At 49.5% G+C, this 16,572-nt stretch overlaps 1 long non-coding RNA gene across 1 annotated transcript; it reads right to left on the bottom strand.

The window, feature by feature from the left end:
- Positions 1 to 11,048: 11,048 nt before the first annotated feature.
- On the bottom strand, positions 11,049 to 14,592 carry LOC131274256 (uncharacterized). The gene is made up of 4 exons (XR_009181468.2): positions 14,269 to 14,592; positions 12,506 to 12,582; positions 12,261 to 12,349; positions 11,049 to 12,122 (listed from the first exon to the last, which is right to left on the bottom strand). It is a non-coding gene; the product is annotated as an uncharacterized lncRNA (long non-coding RNA).
- Between the last annotated feature and the right edge of the window lie 1,980 nt (positions 14,593 to 16,572).

Consider the following 16,572-nt stretch of genomic DNA (forward strand, 5'->3'; position numbering starts at 1 on the left):
TGAGAGTGGGCCAGCTCCACACGGGTCACGAGGCCCTGTGTTCGAGCCTTGGAACTCCCACGTGGTAGGCAGAAGCCCTATCCGTTGGGCCAAATCCACTTCCCAGAGTTATCCTTCTTGGATATTAATATCTATAGCCTTCCTAAGGGATCGGAAGTTTTCAGTCATTATTTCCTCAAATATTCTTTCTGCCCCTTTCCATTGTCTTCTCCTTGGGGGACATCAATAATGCAAATGTTTGTGCATTTCGCATTGTCATTCAATTCCCTGAGACTCTGTTGCATTTTTTCCATTCTCTTCTCTTTCTGTTCTCCTGTCTTTTCCAGTTCAAATGTTCTGCCTTCAAAATCACTAATTCTGTCTTCAGGCAATTCAAATCTGCTCTTATGTGCCTCTAATGTGTTTTTTTTTTTTTAATTTATTTCTCCCCCCTCCCTCCATTGTCTGCTCTCTGTGTCCATTTGCTGTGTCTGCTTGTATTCAGGAACTGATCCTGGGCCCTTCTGGAGTGGGAGAGAGGCGATAACTCTCTTGCGCCACCTCAGCTCCCTGGTTTGCTGGGTCTCTTATTCTCTCCTCTGTGTCTCTTTTTGTTGCATCATCTTGCTATGCCAGCTCTCCACATGGGCCAGCTCTCCTGTGCAAGCCAGTGCTCTGCGCAGGCCAGCACTCCGTGTGGGCCAGCTTGCCTTCACCAGGAGGCCCTGGGCATCAAACTCTGGACCTCCTATATGGTAGGCAGGAGCCCAATTGCTTGAGCCACATCCACTTCCTCTAATGTGCTTTTATTTTTTTTATTCTTTATTTTCTTTTAAATGATACATTAAAAAAATAAGAGGTCCCCATATACCCCCCACCCCACCCACCCCACCCCTCCCACATCAACAAACTCTTCCATCATTGCGGCACATCCACTGCACCTGGCAAATACATTCTGGAGAACCACTGCACCACATGGACAGTGGCCCACATTGTAGTCCACGCTCTCTCCCAGTCCACCCAGTGGGCCATGAGAGGACACACAACATCCAGCATCCGTCCCTGCAGCACTACCTAGGTCAACTCCAAATCCTGAAAATGCCCCCACACCATATATCTTCCTCCATCTCCCGACCATCAGCAGCCACCGTGGCCACCCTCTCCACATCACTACTACAGTTTCTTCCCTTACTAATCACAATAGTTTCCCAGCAGAACACCAGTAAGTCCACTGTAATCCATACTCTATTCCTCCATCCTTTGGACCCTGGGATGGTTATGTCCACTCCACCTCTTTATCAAGAGGGGGCTTAGATTCCACATGGATGATGGACACAATTCTGCTTGCAGCTGTAGGCACTCTTGGCTCCCTGGTGTGGTGGTTGACCCTCTTCACCTCCCTGTCAGCTGGCCGGGGTAAGTCCAAGAAACCAGAGGGTGGGAGCTGCAAGTCTGCTGAAGCCCAGGGCCTGGCCGTCACATGGACAGTTCAGAGATTCTGTGCTTTTAATCGCATCCATTGTGTCTTTCATTCCTATAAGTCTGTTACTTCTTTGCAGGCTTTCAAACTTCTCTTAAAAAAAAAAAAAGATTTATTTATTTTATTTTATTTAATTCCCTCCTTCCCCTGGTTGTCTGTTCTCTGTGTCTATTTGCTGCGTCTTGTTTCTTTGTCCACTTCTGTTGTCGTCAGCGACACGGGAAGTGTGTGCGGTGCCATTCCTGGGCAGACTGCACTTTCTTTCGCGCTGGGCGGCTCTCCTTATGGGGGCACTCCTTGCGCGTGGGGCTCCCCTAGACAGGGGACACCCCTGCATGGCAGGGCACTCCTTGTGCGCATCAGCACTGCACATGGGCCAGCTCCACACGGGTCAAGGAGGCCCGGGGGTTGAACCGCGTACCTCCCATGGGGTAGACGGACGCCCTAACCACTGGGCCAAGTCCGTTCCTCAAACTTTTCTTTATGGTCTCCCAGTGTCTTCACAATATCCTTTATTTCTTTAGTCCTATTTTCTTTAAATTCTTTGAAGTGCTTTTAGGAGAGTTGTGTGATTATCACTGATTAATTGTATTAAATCCTGTATCTCTTCAGGATATTTGATTTGTTCTTTTGATTGGGCCATCTCTTTCTGTTTCCTAGTATGGCTTGTAATTTTTTGCTGATGTCTAGGCATCTGGTATGTTGGTGAATTTATTTTGATGGCTAATTTTTTTAACAGCTCTTTTTTTGATATTTGGTTCAACTTATTCTCAGTCTTTAAAATTGCCCATTAGAATGGACATACTGATATTCTATTCATGAACTATTGTGATTAGTAATTGAAGAAAACGTGGCCATGGTGGCAGCTGGGGGTAGGGAGTGGGAGGAAGAGATGCAATGTGGGGGCATTTTTGGGGGTTGGAGTTGTCCTGGATGGTACTGCAGGGACAGTTACTGGACATTGTGTGTCCTCCCATGGCTCACTGGGTGGACTGTGGGAGAGTGTGGGCTATGGTGTGGACCATTGACCATGAGGTGCAGGAGTGCTCAGAGATTTATTCACCAAGTGCAATGAATGTTTCATGACGATGGAGGAGGTTGTTGTTATGGGGGGAAGAGTGGGGTGGGGGGGATGGGGGCATATGGGGACCTCATATTTTTTTAATGTTACATTAAAAACAAAACATTAGGAAACGGACTTTGGCCCAGTGGTTAGGGCGTCCGTCTACCATATGGGAGGTCCGCGGTTCAAACCCCGGGCCTCCTTGACCCGTGTGGAGCTGGCCATGCGCAGTGCTGATGCGCGCAAGGAGAGCCGTGCCACGCAAGGGTGTCCCCCGCGTGGGGGAGCCCCACGCGCAAGGAGTGCGCCCGTGAGGAAAGCCGCCCAGCGTGAAAAGAAAGAGCAGCCTGCCCAGGAATGGCGCCGCCCACACTTCCCGTGCCGCTGACGACAACAGAAGCGGACAAAGAAACAAGACGCAGCAAATAGACACCAAGAACAGACAACCAGGGGAGGGGGGGAAATTAAATAAATAAATAAATCTTTAAAAAAATAAAAACAAAACATTAAAGACAAAAAATTTTTTAAAAAGAAGGATATGGGGGGAAATGGACTTGGCCCAGTGGTTAGGGCGTCCGTCTACCACATGGGAGGTCCGCGGTTCAAGCCCCGGGCCTCCTTGACCCGGTGGAGCTGGCCATGCGCAGTGCTGATGCGCTCAAGGAGGGCTGCGCCCCGCAGGGGTGCCCACACATAGGGGAGCCCCACGCGCAAGGAGTGCCCCCGTAAGGAGAGCCGCCCAGCGTGAAAGAAAGTGCAGCCTGCCCAGGAATGGCGCCGCCCACACTTCCCCTGCCACCCACCACAACAGAAGCAGACAGAGAAACAAGATGCAGCAAATAGACACAGAGAACAGACAACCGGGGGAGGGGGGGAATTAAATAAATAAATAAATCTTAAAAAAAAAAAAAAGAAGGATATGGGGAGCAGCGGAAGGGGGTAGGGAGTGGGGTATATGGGAAACTCATATTTTTAATGTAACATATTAGGTAATCTATGTATCTTTAAAAATAAAAATCCCTCATCCAGAAAAATAAATAAATTTTAAAAAATAAAATAAAATAAAATAAAATTGCCCAGTCTAGTCCCCTATATTGTATATGTGAATTACTGTCATCTAAAACTTTTTTGAAGACAAAATTAAAAATTAGAAAAAAAAAAAAGTAAGGATGTAGACACTGAGGAAGAAATGGAAAAAAGTGCCTTGCCACTGTACATACAGGGCAACACTTATTACAGTGATGAAAGGCAAAACGTTAAAAACAAAGCTTTATATTATTTTTCATTTTTAAAATATACCAATCTAATTTTACTTTATTTTAGTATTTCTAAATTAGCATGTATTCTATTTCTAAACTTTAAACCCATCACGATATTTCAATTTCCTATTAATTGAATTTGGCAATATATTAGGATTCATTGTTGAAGAAGTTTTGGACCACAGAGAGGTTCAACTATGGCAGGGGAGGAACACTGGTGTGGGGTGTTATTGATGGGGGCACATGGTGGGAGGGAGTTCTCCAGGGCATGTATATAGGGGACATAAAAAGTTCTGATATATGTTGAGTATTTTCATAGTAGTTACAGTTACAAACGTCAACTGAGGGAGTGCTGACTTTCTACCCAGGGGAGCTCTGTCACATTCCCCAGTGGAACAGTAATAATCCCCCAAGTGCAACAGCAAAGACCAACAAGGAAGGATGGTCCAATAATGAGCCTTTGATACTGATGACTATGCTTTTGAGCCTGTGTGCCTGACACATGAAGTAGGCCTAGAGCTGCAGGGTGCCTAAGAGTTACCTCACCTCCTGAGAGCCTCCATGTTGCTCAAATATGGCCACTCTCTAAGCCAAACTCAGCATATAAATGCATTACCTTTCCCCCAGTGTGGGACATGACTCCTGGGGATAAGGCTCCCTGGTGCTGAGGGATTACCACCAATCACTAACTGGTGATGCAACTAGAAAGAGACCTTGAATGAATGGGTCAACTCAGACCATCAGAATATCTCAGCCCACATGTAGGATCATGTGTTAAAAACTGCTTTTTGACCTTGAATAAAAGGGAGACATGGCAAAGACAAATAAGTTTATATGGCTAAGAATCTTCCCAAAAGAGTAGGGAGGTCATCAGAGGGGTTATGCTTACATATGCCTCAGCAGGACCCTAGAAAAAGCCAAAGTAGATACAGCCCTAGGTACTTGTTCTCCTGAAGGCTATGGAGACCCACAGGGTATATGGTCATGGCAGATGGATCAGGAGTTCTGTGCCATGTCAGAGGGCCCTACTTTGGAATTTATGCTCCTGAGTGTGATGGAGCTGGACTCAGACATGACCTTTCTACACAGGCCTCTTCTGTCACTTTTACTGAACCTGTGGTTGGTGCTAGGGATGGTGTATACTCAGGGGACTTGAATCTCCTGGGCCCTGAGCCTCAGCAGAGTTGCAACTCTACTCTCTGGTTTATTGGACTTACCCAATAAACCAGCTAAAAGAGAGGCGAAGATGGTCAATCACCACACCAGGGAATCAAGAGTACCTACAACTGCAATCAGAAGAACTGCATCCATCATCCATGTGGAATCTAAGCCCCCTCTTGATCTAGAGGTGGAGAGGACATCACCATCCCAAGGTCCACAGAATGGAGGAATAGAGTATGGATTATAGTGGACTTACTGATATTCTACTATAAAACTATTGGGACTAGTAATAGAAGAAATTGTAGCATTGAGGTGGAGAAAGTGGCCACAATTGTTGCTGAGGGCAGGGAGAGGGAAGAAGAGATGTGTTGTGGGGGTATTTTGGGGACTTTGAGTTGTCCTAAATGATATTGAAGGGTCAGATGCCAGACTTTATATATCCTTCCATAACCCACTGAACGTACTGGGGGAGAGTGTGAACTACAGGGTAAACTATTATCCATGTGGTGCAGCAGTGCTTCAAAATGTGTTCACTGAGTGCGATGAGTGTGCCACAATGATGGGGAAAGTTGTTGGTGTGGGAGAAGTGGGGTGAGGGGGTAGGGGGTATATGGGAACCTCATGTTTTGTAATGTAACACTTTTGGGGATGTATATATGTTCAAAAAATACAATTTACAAAAATGATGGGGGTGGGGGGGTGGGGAGGGGGTTATATGGAAACCTCTTATACGTTTTAATGTAACGTTCTTTGTGATCTATTAACTTTAATTTACAAAGGGTAAAAAAAAAAAAAAAGAGGAAAAAATAAAATAAAATTGCCCAGTCTAAGTTTTCAAAATCTGGTCACGGACTCACTACTGGGTCACAGATTTTCTCCCAGGGATTGGGTACAGAGAGCCGGAAATTTTTGCCCATGTAATTTCCAGACTGGCCAGCAGATGGCGCTAGTCAGCACACCTTTCCACAGAAGTGTTTCATTCTTGGCTTTCCTGTGTTCCTGTGCTGAATCTCCAAATGGGAGATTCAAATTGGGCTCTGCTGGCCAAATTCACTGAAGAAAAGCACCATGACCTCCCCTCCCTTTTCCCTTGAAACGGCTGACAGGGAGGAAGATGTCTGTTCCCCTCTCAGTGGGCTGCAGTGAGCCAGGGGTTTTGCCCCAGCTTCACATCTTGGGGCTGGGGAGGGGAGGGTACTGAGGTCTCAGGGACTCGGTAACTCACATTTGTCATTTCAGCTTCTTTGTTTCTCTGTCCCTCACCTTTCTGGGAGCTGTGTAGCAGTATCCCGGTCTGCTGACCCCCAAAGCAGCTCCCTTGGACAGCTTTTGGCTCTTTCTCCATTCAGCTCTGCTTGTCAGTCCACTGCCATCTTCCCACGATCCTGTTTAGTTTCTTTTTTTTTTTAAGATTTATTTATTTCACTCCCCTTCCCCACCCCGCCCCACCCTGCCCCAGTTGTCTGTTCTCTGTGTTCATTTGCTGCGTGTTCTTCTTTTTGTCCGCTTCTGTTATTGTCAGCGGCATGGGAATCTGTGTTTCTTTTTTGTTGTTATTGTTGCGTCATCTTGCTGCTCCAGCTCTCCGTGTGTGTGGCACCATTCCTGGGCAGGCTGCACTTTCTTTAGCGCTGGGCGGCTCTCCTTACAGGGCGCACTCCTTGCGTGTGGGGCTCCCCTACACAGGGGACACCCCTGCATGGCAGGACACTCCTCGTGCGCATCAGCACTGTGCATGGGCCAGCTCCACACAGGTCAAGGAGGCCCGGGGTTTGAACCACGGACCTCCCATGTGGTAGAAGAAGGCCCTATCCACTGGGCCAACTCCGTTTCCCCTGTTTGTTTTTCAAATAATAGCCATCCTAGCAGGTGTCAACAGGGTATCCCATTGTGGTTCTGATTTGCATTCCCCTGTTGACCCATGATGCTAAGCGTTTCAGTTTTCATTTGAATACAATAAATATGGATAGATATAGCCCATCTCAACAAAAAAACTGTGGTTCTCAATGATTTTTAAGCATGTAAGTGCTCCTGCAACCAAAAAGTTCGAGAAAGCTGAACTAAGGATAATGCAAACCTTCAATGAGGTACCATGAGGCTCGAGAAAGGGATATCATTTTAACCAGGATGGAGGGCAGGTGAACAGGTGAGCATTTTGGAAGAGACCTAAAAGATGACGGGAATCCGCTGGTATAGGGAGAAAGAGCTTTCAGGCCGAGGGCATGGCATGTGCAAAGGGCCTGTGGCAGGAAATTGCTCCATGAGTTTGAGGAACATAAAGAAGGCCTGTGGAGCTGGAGCAGAAGGAGTGAGGGGGAGAGTGGCAAGAAACGAGGCAGAACGATCAAGGGATTCGCTCGCATAGGGCACCGAAGGCCATGGTAAGGTATCTAGAATTTTATTCTGAGCAGGGCAAGGATGGAAGCGGGAAGCCCAGTGAGGCAGCGACTGCAGTTGTCCGGGGAGAGCAGCTAGGATGGAAGTCGAGGATGCTGAGGTCTGAGGGACTGCTTGGACGGGAGAAGGGTGGCCCAGAGCCTTCTGGGAAGAAGGTCGGGAGGGCTAAGAGGTCTCACTTGCTCCTCCTCCAAGGTGGGCGAAACTTTGAGACAACCTGGTGGGGTTGTCAGGTCGGCAGGAAGGCGCTCTGGGCTCATCAAGACTTAAAGCTGATGCCATCCGTGTAAACGCTGGTGGTGCTTTTTCTAACTTATTTACTCCTTATTTTCTACTAAAATTTCTAGCTAGGGGGAGAGGTCCTCGTTTCGATCCTAAAAACAAACAAAGCAGATGTAGCTCAGAGGGGGAATGCCTGCTTCCCATGTACGAGGATCCAGGTTTATTCTGATTAATGCATTAATTCCTTTTTTTTTTTTAACATTTATTTATTTATTTCTACTCCCCCTCTCCCTCCAATGCCTGCTCTCTGTGTCCATTTGCTGTGTGTTCTTCTGTGTCTGCTTGTATTCTCATTAGGCAGTTCCAAGAACCGATCCTGCGACCTTCCGGAGTGAGAGAGAGGCGATCATTCTCTTGTGCCACTGCAGCTCCCTGATCTGCAGCATCTCTTATTATCTCTCCTCTGTGTCTTTTTTGTTGTGTCCTCTTGCTGGGCCAGCTGTCTGCATGGGCTAGCACTCTGTGCAGGTCAGCTTGCCACACGGGCCATCTTGCTTTCACCAGAGGCCCTGGGCATCGAACCTTCGACCTGCTGTATGGTAGACAAGAGCCCAGTTGCTTGAGTCACATCCTCATCCCCCATTAATTCTTTTTTGAAAGATTTATTTATCGATTTATCCCCCCCTGTTGTTTGCATTAGCTTTCCGCTCTGTGTCTGTTCACGGTTCACTGTGTGCTCATCTTCTTTTTTAGAAGGCACTAGAAAGCAAACCCAGTACCTCCCATGTGGGAGGGAGGCGCCCAACTGTTTGAGCCACATCCATTTCCCTTAATTCTTTTTTATTTTATTGTAGTGACAAATATGCAGCATAACGTTTGCCATTATAACCATTTTTTTTAAGATTCATTTTTTCATTTATCTCTCTTCCCTCCCCCCACCCCAAGTTGTCTGCTCTCTGTGTCCATTCTCTGTGTGTTCTTCTGTGACCGCTTCTATCCTTATCAGCAGCACCGGGAATCTGTGTTTCTTTTCGTTGCATCATCTTGCTGTGTCAGCTCTCCGTGTGTGCGGCGCCATTCCTGGGCAGGCTGCGCTTTCTTTCGCGCTGGGCGGCTCTCCTTACAGGGCACACTCCTTGCGCGTGGGGCTCCCCTATGTGGGGGACACCCCTGCGTGGCACGGCACTCCTTGCGCACATCAGCACTGCGCATGGGTCAGCTCCGCACGGGTCAAGGAGGCCCGGGGTTTGAACCACGGACCTCCCATGTGGTAGGCGGATGCTCTACCCATTGGGCCAAGTCCATTTCCCCATTATAACCAATTAAGTGCGCAATTCAGTGAAACAGATTGCATTCACAATGCTGTGCACCACCACCACCATCCATAACCGAAACTTTATCCATCACCCCAAAGAGAAATCCTGCACCTGTTAAGCAAGAGCTTCTCATTCCTCCTCCTACCTGGCCCCTCTAATTTATTATCCTCCCAGTAACCTCTAATTTATTTTCTGTCTCTATGAATTTGCTTAGTCTAGAAACTTCATCTAAGTGGAATCGTACAATATTTGTTCTTTTGATTCTGCTTATGTCCCTCAGCATCAGGTTTCTTTGAGGTTCATCCATGCTGCAGCACGTCTCAGAACTTCATTCGTTGGTGTGAGTGTGTGTTTTATTTTGTTTATCCCCCCTTCCCCTAGATGGTTCTTTGTCTGTCTGCTCATTGTTTGCTTGCCTTCTCCAGGGGGCACCCAGAACCCAACCCGGGACCTCCCACAAGGGAGGTCTGAGACACACCTGGTGCACCCCTGGCTGCAGCATCTGCTGGCTTGTGGGGTCTGCTCGTTGAGACATCTGCTCATTGCAGGAGGCACGGTGTCTGCTCATCTTCTTTAGGAGGCACAGGACCCGAACCTGGGACCTTCCGTGTGGTAAGCGGGTGCCCAACTGGTTGAGCCACATCTACCTCCCCTTCATTCGTTTTTACAACTGAAAAATATTCTGTCATAAATATAGTTTTTGTCCAGTTTGTTTGTCCAGGCATCTGTTGATGGACACTTGGGTTGCTTCCATCTTTTGGCTATTGTGAATAATGCTGTGATCAAGACTGGCAAGCAAGTATCTGAGGCCCTGCTGTCAATTCAGTGGAATGATGGGATGATGTGGTAATTCTATGTTTAACTTTTTGAGGAGATACCAAACTGTTTTCCATAGTGGCTGCATCTTTTTACATTCCCAGCAGCAGTGCCTTAGGGTTCCTGTTTCTCTACAGCCCCAATCCACTTTTTTTTTTCTAAGATTTATTTATTTTTGCTCCTCTCTCCCCTGTTGTCTGTTCTCTGTGTCCATTGGCTGTGTGTTCTTCTGGGTCTGCTTGCATTCTTGTCATGTGGCACAGGGAAACTGTGTCGCTTTTTTTGTCGTGTAATCTTGCTGTGTCAGCTCTGTGTGTGTGTGGCGCCACTCCTGAGCAGGCTGCGCTTTTTTCACATGCAGTGGTTCTCCTTGCGGGGCGCACTCCTTGTGCGTGGGGCACCCCTATGCGGGGGAGCCCCTGCCTGGCACAGCCCTCCTTGGACGCAGCAGCATTGCACGTGGGCCAGCTCACCACACAGGTCAGGAGGCCCTGGGTATCAAACCCTGGCCCTCCCATGTGGTAGGCGGCTGCTCTACCAGTTGAGCTACAACCGCTTCCCCCACTTAAAAAAAAAAAAAATAGCCATTCTAGTGGGTGTGAGATGGTATCTCATTGTGGTTTTGATTTGCATACCCTTAATGACGAATGACGATGAGCATCTTTTCATGTATTTATTGGCCATTTGTATGTCTTCTTTGGAGAAATGTCTATTCAATTCCTTTGTCCATTTTCTAATTGCGTTATTTATATTTTTGTTTTTGAGTTGTAAGCATTCTGAATATTTTCTGGGTATTAGACCCTTATCAATTATTTTCTCACACTCTGTAGGTTGTCTTCACTTTCTTGATAATGTTCTTTGATGTACAAAAGTTTTTTATTTTGCTGAAGTCCAATTTATCCATTTTATCTTTTCTTGCTCATGTTTTGGGTGAATGCTCTTAAATTTTGTTGGTTGATCTTCTAACAGGCAACCTGACCAAGGTCTCATATTAATATAGTTTGTTGATTCTCTTAGTTTTTTTTTCTTTTTTTTTAATGCTTTATGAAATTTTGATATTCAATAACACAGATTTGTGGTAAATGTGTATTTCTAAAAGTGCATAATCAAACATTTTATTTTTCCAAGTCTTACATTTGTCATATAAATTTTTTCTATGTCCAAAAATGCTTTCACATTTATTTATTTACTTATTTTTTAGGAGGTACCAGGGATTGAACCCGGGACCTCATATATGGGAAGCAGGCACTCAACCACTGAGCTACATCCACTCCCCTTTATGCTTAAAGACGCTCTAGATTACATAAATCTTACATCTCTTAGCTTTTTTTCTTGAAAGTGATGTAAACGGCAGCTTTATCTTACCTTCCAATCTGTACATCTCATGTCTTTTTCTTGTCTTACAGCATTTGCAAAGATTTCCAGGACTCTGTTAAATGGTGATGGTGATAGATTCTCATTTATTCCCCATCACGGCTCTCTAAGATGGCATCTCATTATCTCTACTTTATAGAGGGGGAAACTGAGGCACAGAAAGGTTAGTCTCTTGCCCAAGGCCACACAGCAAGTAAGCTGCCAAACTAAGTGTCCAGTCAGAGGTTGCATTCTCAACCACCACCTCCTTCAGAGAGAAACTCAGTAAGTGTTCTGTCTTTTCTAAGAAAGTCTCCTGCAGGTTTGCACGGTGACCTCTGGTGAGGCGCTCAGAACCTGAGCCAGGGCCAGCGCTGCCCTCTCTCTGAGCCTCGGTGCCTCCTCGGTGCCCCCCGGTGAGGAAGGGCGGAAGAGCCGGTCTCTGAGAGCCACGGAGGCTCGGCCTCCAGGGAGGAGACAGGCCGGCAAGCAGTTTCCTGGGACCGCCCGTAGCAGATGAGCACACAGCGGGGCTGGCAACAGTGGAAACGCATTCCCTCACAGCTCCCGGGTCCGGGAGCGCCGGGCGAGGCGCTGGCAGCGCGGGCTCAGCAGGCGCGGGGAGAAGGCCTCCCTGCCTCTCCAGCTTCTGGGGCTCATCTCCAGGTCCTTAATCAACGACATCTTCCAAGACCCCTTCTCCGAAGCAGGTCACAGTCCTGGGTTTGGGGCGGACGCATCTTTCGGGGCGGACGGATTCAACCCACGACCCAGATGGGAACAGGGGAGCCAGGACGGGAACGTGCGGGGCAGGGTCTACTGCGAGTCGTGCAAAGGCCCGGGCCCGGGCAGCCGGGGCCGCAGACACCCGCGCCCACGAGCCCTTAGAATCCACAGTGACCCGCCGTCGTCCTCCACGACGGCCAGAGGTTGTCTGTCCTCTCCATGTCCTCCCGGACATCCTCCGGGCCTAGAACGGGACCTCTTTAAAAGAGCGCTTCAGCCGAGTGGGCGGAGCTCAGTGGTTGAGCGCCTGCTTCGCAGTAGGAGGTCCTGGGTTTAATCCCTTGTACCTCCTAAAAAAAAAAGAAAAAGGAAAAGAAAAAGGGAGATCTTCCTTCTTCAACTGCTAACGCAGGGCTGAGAGTTCTGCTTTCACCACACTGTCCTCCCGCCAGTGCTGTCCTCCCGCCAGTGCTGTCCTCCCCACGCACCTGATTTCAGAACCCTGGCCTTCAGGAATGCAAGAGAATAAATCTCACCAGGTTGAAGCCACCACACTTGGGGTACTTTGTTACTGCAGCTGTGGGAAACAAACACACTAGAGAAGAGACTTAAACAGATGCTGCACAAAAGAAGAAAATAAAAGCCAACACATGCCATGCTTTTTAAAAAAAAAAAACCTTTTTATTTTGAAATAATTTCAAACTTACAGGACAGTTGCAAAAACAATACAAACCTGGAAGTGGATGTGGCTCAAGCAGTTGAGTGCCCGCTTCCCACACGGAAGAGCCCCGGTTCAGTTTCTGATGCCTCCTAAAGAAAACAAACACACAATGAGCAAAACAACGAGCAGATGGTGCAGCCAACTCAGGGGAGCCGACGTGGTCCAGTGGTTGAGCACCAGCCTCCTGCATACAAGATGTCAGGTTCAATCCCTGGACCTGGTACCTCAAAAACAAACAAAGAAAAAACCAAATACAAACCTCATACAGAGAACGCCAACATACTCCCACCCCAAACTCCCAGGTCCATCAACTTTAGCAGTTTTCCACTTTTGCTGTATCATTCTATCATCCATCTATCATCCATCTATTTTCTGAACAGTTGAGACACATCATAGTCCTTGAACACATATTTCCATGTACATTTCCTATGAAAAAGGATATTCACTTTGTAATCACCTTAATGCAGTTATCAAGTGAAAGAAATTTAGCACTGATATAAAGCTAATATTCTATATTCCAGTTTTTTCCTTACGACCCGATCGTGTCTTCGTGAACCTTTTCTCCATTCTTAGATCCCATCCAGTATCATGTACTGCATTTAATTGTTAGTATCTCTTTAGTTGCTCTCTCTCCTTTTTAATTGTCACAGAGCACTTTAAAAGTGCCAGCTCCTGGGAAGCAGATGTGGCTCAACTGCTAGAGCATCTCCCTACCATTATAGGAGGTCCAGGGTTCAAACCCAGGGCCTCGTGGCCTGTGTGGAGCTGGCCCCTGCGCAGTGCTGCTGCACACAAGGAGTGCCCTGCCACGCAGGGGTGTCCCCCGCGTAGGGGAGCCCCACGCACAAGGAGTGCGCCCCATAAGGAGAGCCGCCCCACATGAAAAAAGCACAACCCACCTACGAATGGCGCCGCACACACGGAGAGCTGATGCAGCAAGATGACGCAACAAAAAGAGACACAGATTCCCGGTGCCGCTGAGAATGCAAGCAGACACAGAAGAACACACAGCGAATGAACAGAGAGAGCAGACAACGGGGTGGGGAGGGAAGGGGAGAGAAGTAAATAAAAACAAAAATCTTTTTAAAAAAAAGTGCCGGGTCCTAGTCTCAGGGTTCCATATACATTAACCCATTTGACCATCACACGAACCCCATGAGGTTGTTGGGGCTTCGTCTCTTATACATGAGTAAACTGAAGCTCTGGAGCCTTTTATTTATTTCTTTGTTTTTGAAGTACCAAAGCTGGGGACTGAACCCTGGACCTTGTATGTGGGGAGCCGGCGCTCACCCACTCAGCCCCCCTGAGCTGGCTCCGCTGTCGGATTTGCTTGCTGTTTTGCTCATTGTGTTTGTCTTCTTTAGGAGGCAGCGGAAACCAAACTCGGGCCCTCCCATGTGGGAGGCGGGCACCCAACCGCTTGAGCCACATCCGCTCCCTGGAGCTAATATTTTGAGGCCACGGCCTCAGCATTTCCCGTGCTGCCTCCTGGAGGCCCAGCATCACCTGTTGCTAAGCCTGGACTCAGACCCGGTCTCAGGCCACGGCCAGGGCTGCGTGGCCCAATACGGCAGGCACTGGCCACGTGGGGCTTTCGAGCCCCTGAAACGTGCCTGACCCCAAATGAGATGGGCCCTGAGGGTAAAGTCAGGCCGAACTGTGAAGACAGAGCAATACAGAGTTTGCCAGGATCACATCCATCGTTGCTGACGTTGAAATACTAACAGGCTGCATATATTGGGTTAAACGAACAGCATAAATAAAACCATTTTCACCTGTTTCCTTTAAGTTCTGGTGAGACGTCTCAAGTCACACCCGTGGCTCGCATCGCATTTCCCGCGGACATCGCTCGTCCACGGAACTCGCTCCGACTGGGAGGCCGCTGGGGGCGGGACGCCATTTGCTCTGGGGACACTGACCCTTGGGATTTCTCGTGTCTGGGAACAATCCATGGCAAAAGCACCCTAGAGCAGAGCAACCAATGCTTATGTCAAAAATAGGGCCTGGAAAGAAAAAAAAAGGACGAAAAGAAAAAAGAAAGAAAAAAAGGGGGGGGGGGCCTGGGGAAAAAAAAGGACAAAAGGAAAAGAAAAACGGGCCCTGGAAAGGATGCTCTGCTATCCCCACCCCACCAAGCCCCGAGGAGAGGCTGCGGAGCCAAGGGGGGCCACAGCGCCGGGCGGAGGACCTGAGCCCCTCTGGACTCGGAGTTGTGGTTTGTTTTTATAAATTATGTGCCTGCGTGACTCTACTGAGAATGTCATAAAATAGAAACGTCAAAAAGCTGAGATAAATGAGAAACATGACTAAACACGCCAGGGTGCAGGGAGGGCCTGAGTTCAAATCCCGGCCCCGGCCCCTCCCTGGCTGTGATCCGGGTGAGTCACTTGGCCTTCCCGAGCCCCAGTTTCCCCATCCAGCATTGGGGATGCCTGTCCCTGTCCCCTGGGGCTCTCAGGGGGACTCGACAAGATGATGCGTGGAAAGGCTCAACACGTGGCCGAGGGGAGCGTGAGTAGCAGACAGAACTGGGGGCACCGGGGTCGGGGGGGGGGTACCCCTGTATTCCTGAAGGAGGGACCCTGGCTCAGGTGGAGGGAGTCAGGGAAGGTTTCTCAGGGCAGGGGTTGGTTGAGGTGGACGTGAAGGACGGGGAAATGTTTGCTGGGTGGGGAAGCTTCCCAGGCGGAGGGAAAGGAGAGGCCGGGCTGGGAGGCTAGGGTGTTGCTGGAGGGTAGAGCAGTGACAGTGTGCTGGGCAAAGCGCAGGGCAAGAGATGGGGTTAGAGGAGGCAGTGGCGCTCAGGCCACACAGGTCCGGTGACTGAGGTGTTGGGAGCCACAGCAGGTTCTATGCAGAGGAGAAAAGTGACAGGGACAGAAGGTTTAGCAAGATGCTTCTGGCTGCTGGATGGAGAGTGGAAGGGAGAGCGTGGGCCTGGGGCAGGCCCCAGGCGGGGGAAGACTAGGGGAGGGTCGAATAGGGCTCAGGATGGGGTTGCACAGAAGGGGAGGAGGGAGAACATGTGATTTCCTTAAAAGACAGAATGGAGAGGAGTGATGCCCTAGGGGAGGTAAGGGAAGGAAAGCACCCCTGGCGAAGCCGGGGCCCAGGTGACAGCGTCAGCAGTGGGGCGGTGCCTGAGCTGGGAACCCAGGAGGAGGCGGCACAGGTGTGAAAAGAGGCTGTTGAGGTCAGGGTGAAATCCAGTGGGACATCCAGGAGGAGGCATCCAAGGGGCTGCTAGACAGGGTTGAGACTGGAAGCCCGTGAGAGCTCAGTCGGGGCTTGACACCCTGGCAGTGGGAGAGGGAGGGAGGGTCACCTCGCCATCCGTCAGGACAGCCTCTGTGCCCACCAGCGTCTGCCCAGGGACGCGGAGATGAGCAGCCCCAGCGCCCCCCAGGAGCACCTGAGCAGGCCGGAGCGCCCCAAGCCGTCCCCGCCTCCGCGGGGGGCGCAGTGTATGCAGAATGGGGACTTCTGGGAACGCAGCCATCCATTCCAGGGACGAGGAGCGAGGAGCGGTGAGGGGCGTCACAGCCGGATCTTGGCCGGCTTGGAGAGGGACAGCAAATTCATCCGGAGTCTCTCAGCTGCAAGTGACAGAAACCCGGCGCAAGCTGCCGTAGGGGGAATGCACGGGCAAGGCCAAGGGCAACACCAGCCTCAGTCCCAGCTTGGTCCAGAGCTGCAGTGTCGATAAAAGTCACTGTCCCGTCTCTGGGTTCCATAGCGTCGTCCCTCAGGCCGACTCTCCCTGAGGTAGCAAAGAAGGTCCCAGCAGCTCTTGGCTCACATCCCACCCTCTTAGCAACCCCAAAGGAAAGACGTCACCTGCCCAGCAGTTCCAGCAAAACTCCCAGGGCCACCACTCCCTGGCCCTGCCGGGGTCACACAGCCACCCCTGAGGACAGAGGGGCGGGACGCCCGGATGGCCCGGGCCTCGGAGGCAGGATCAGGGGAGCCCCAGACAACCAGGTGAGCTGAAATTTAGAAAGGAAGCCCTGGGGGTCCTTGGGAGAAGGCAGGCAAAGCCAGGCACGCGCCTGGGAGGAGGGGGCGTAAGAAAACGGGTT

Source organism: Dasypus novemcinctus, chromosome 18 (genome assembly GCF_030445035.2).
Source record: "Dasypus novemcinctus isolate mDasNov1 chromosome 18, mDasNov1.1.hap2, whole genome shotgun sequence".
Lineage (NCBI taxonomy): Eukaryota > Metazoa > Chordata > Mammalia > Cingulata > Dasypodidae > Dasypus > Dasypus novemcinctus.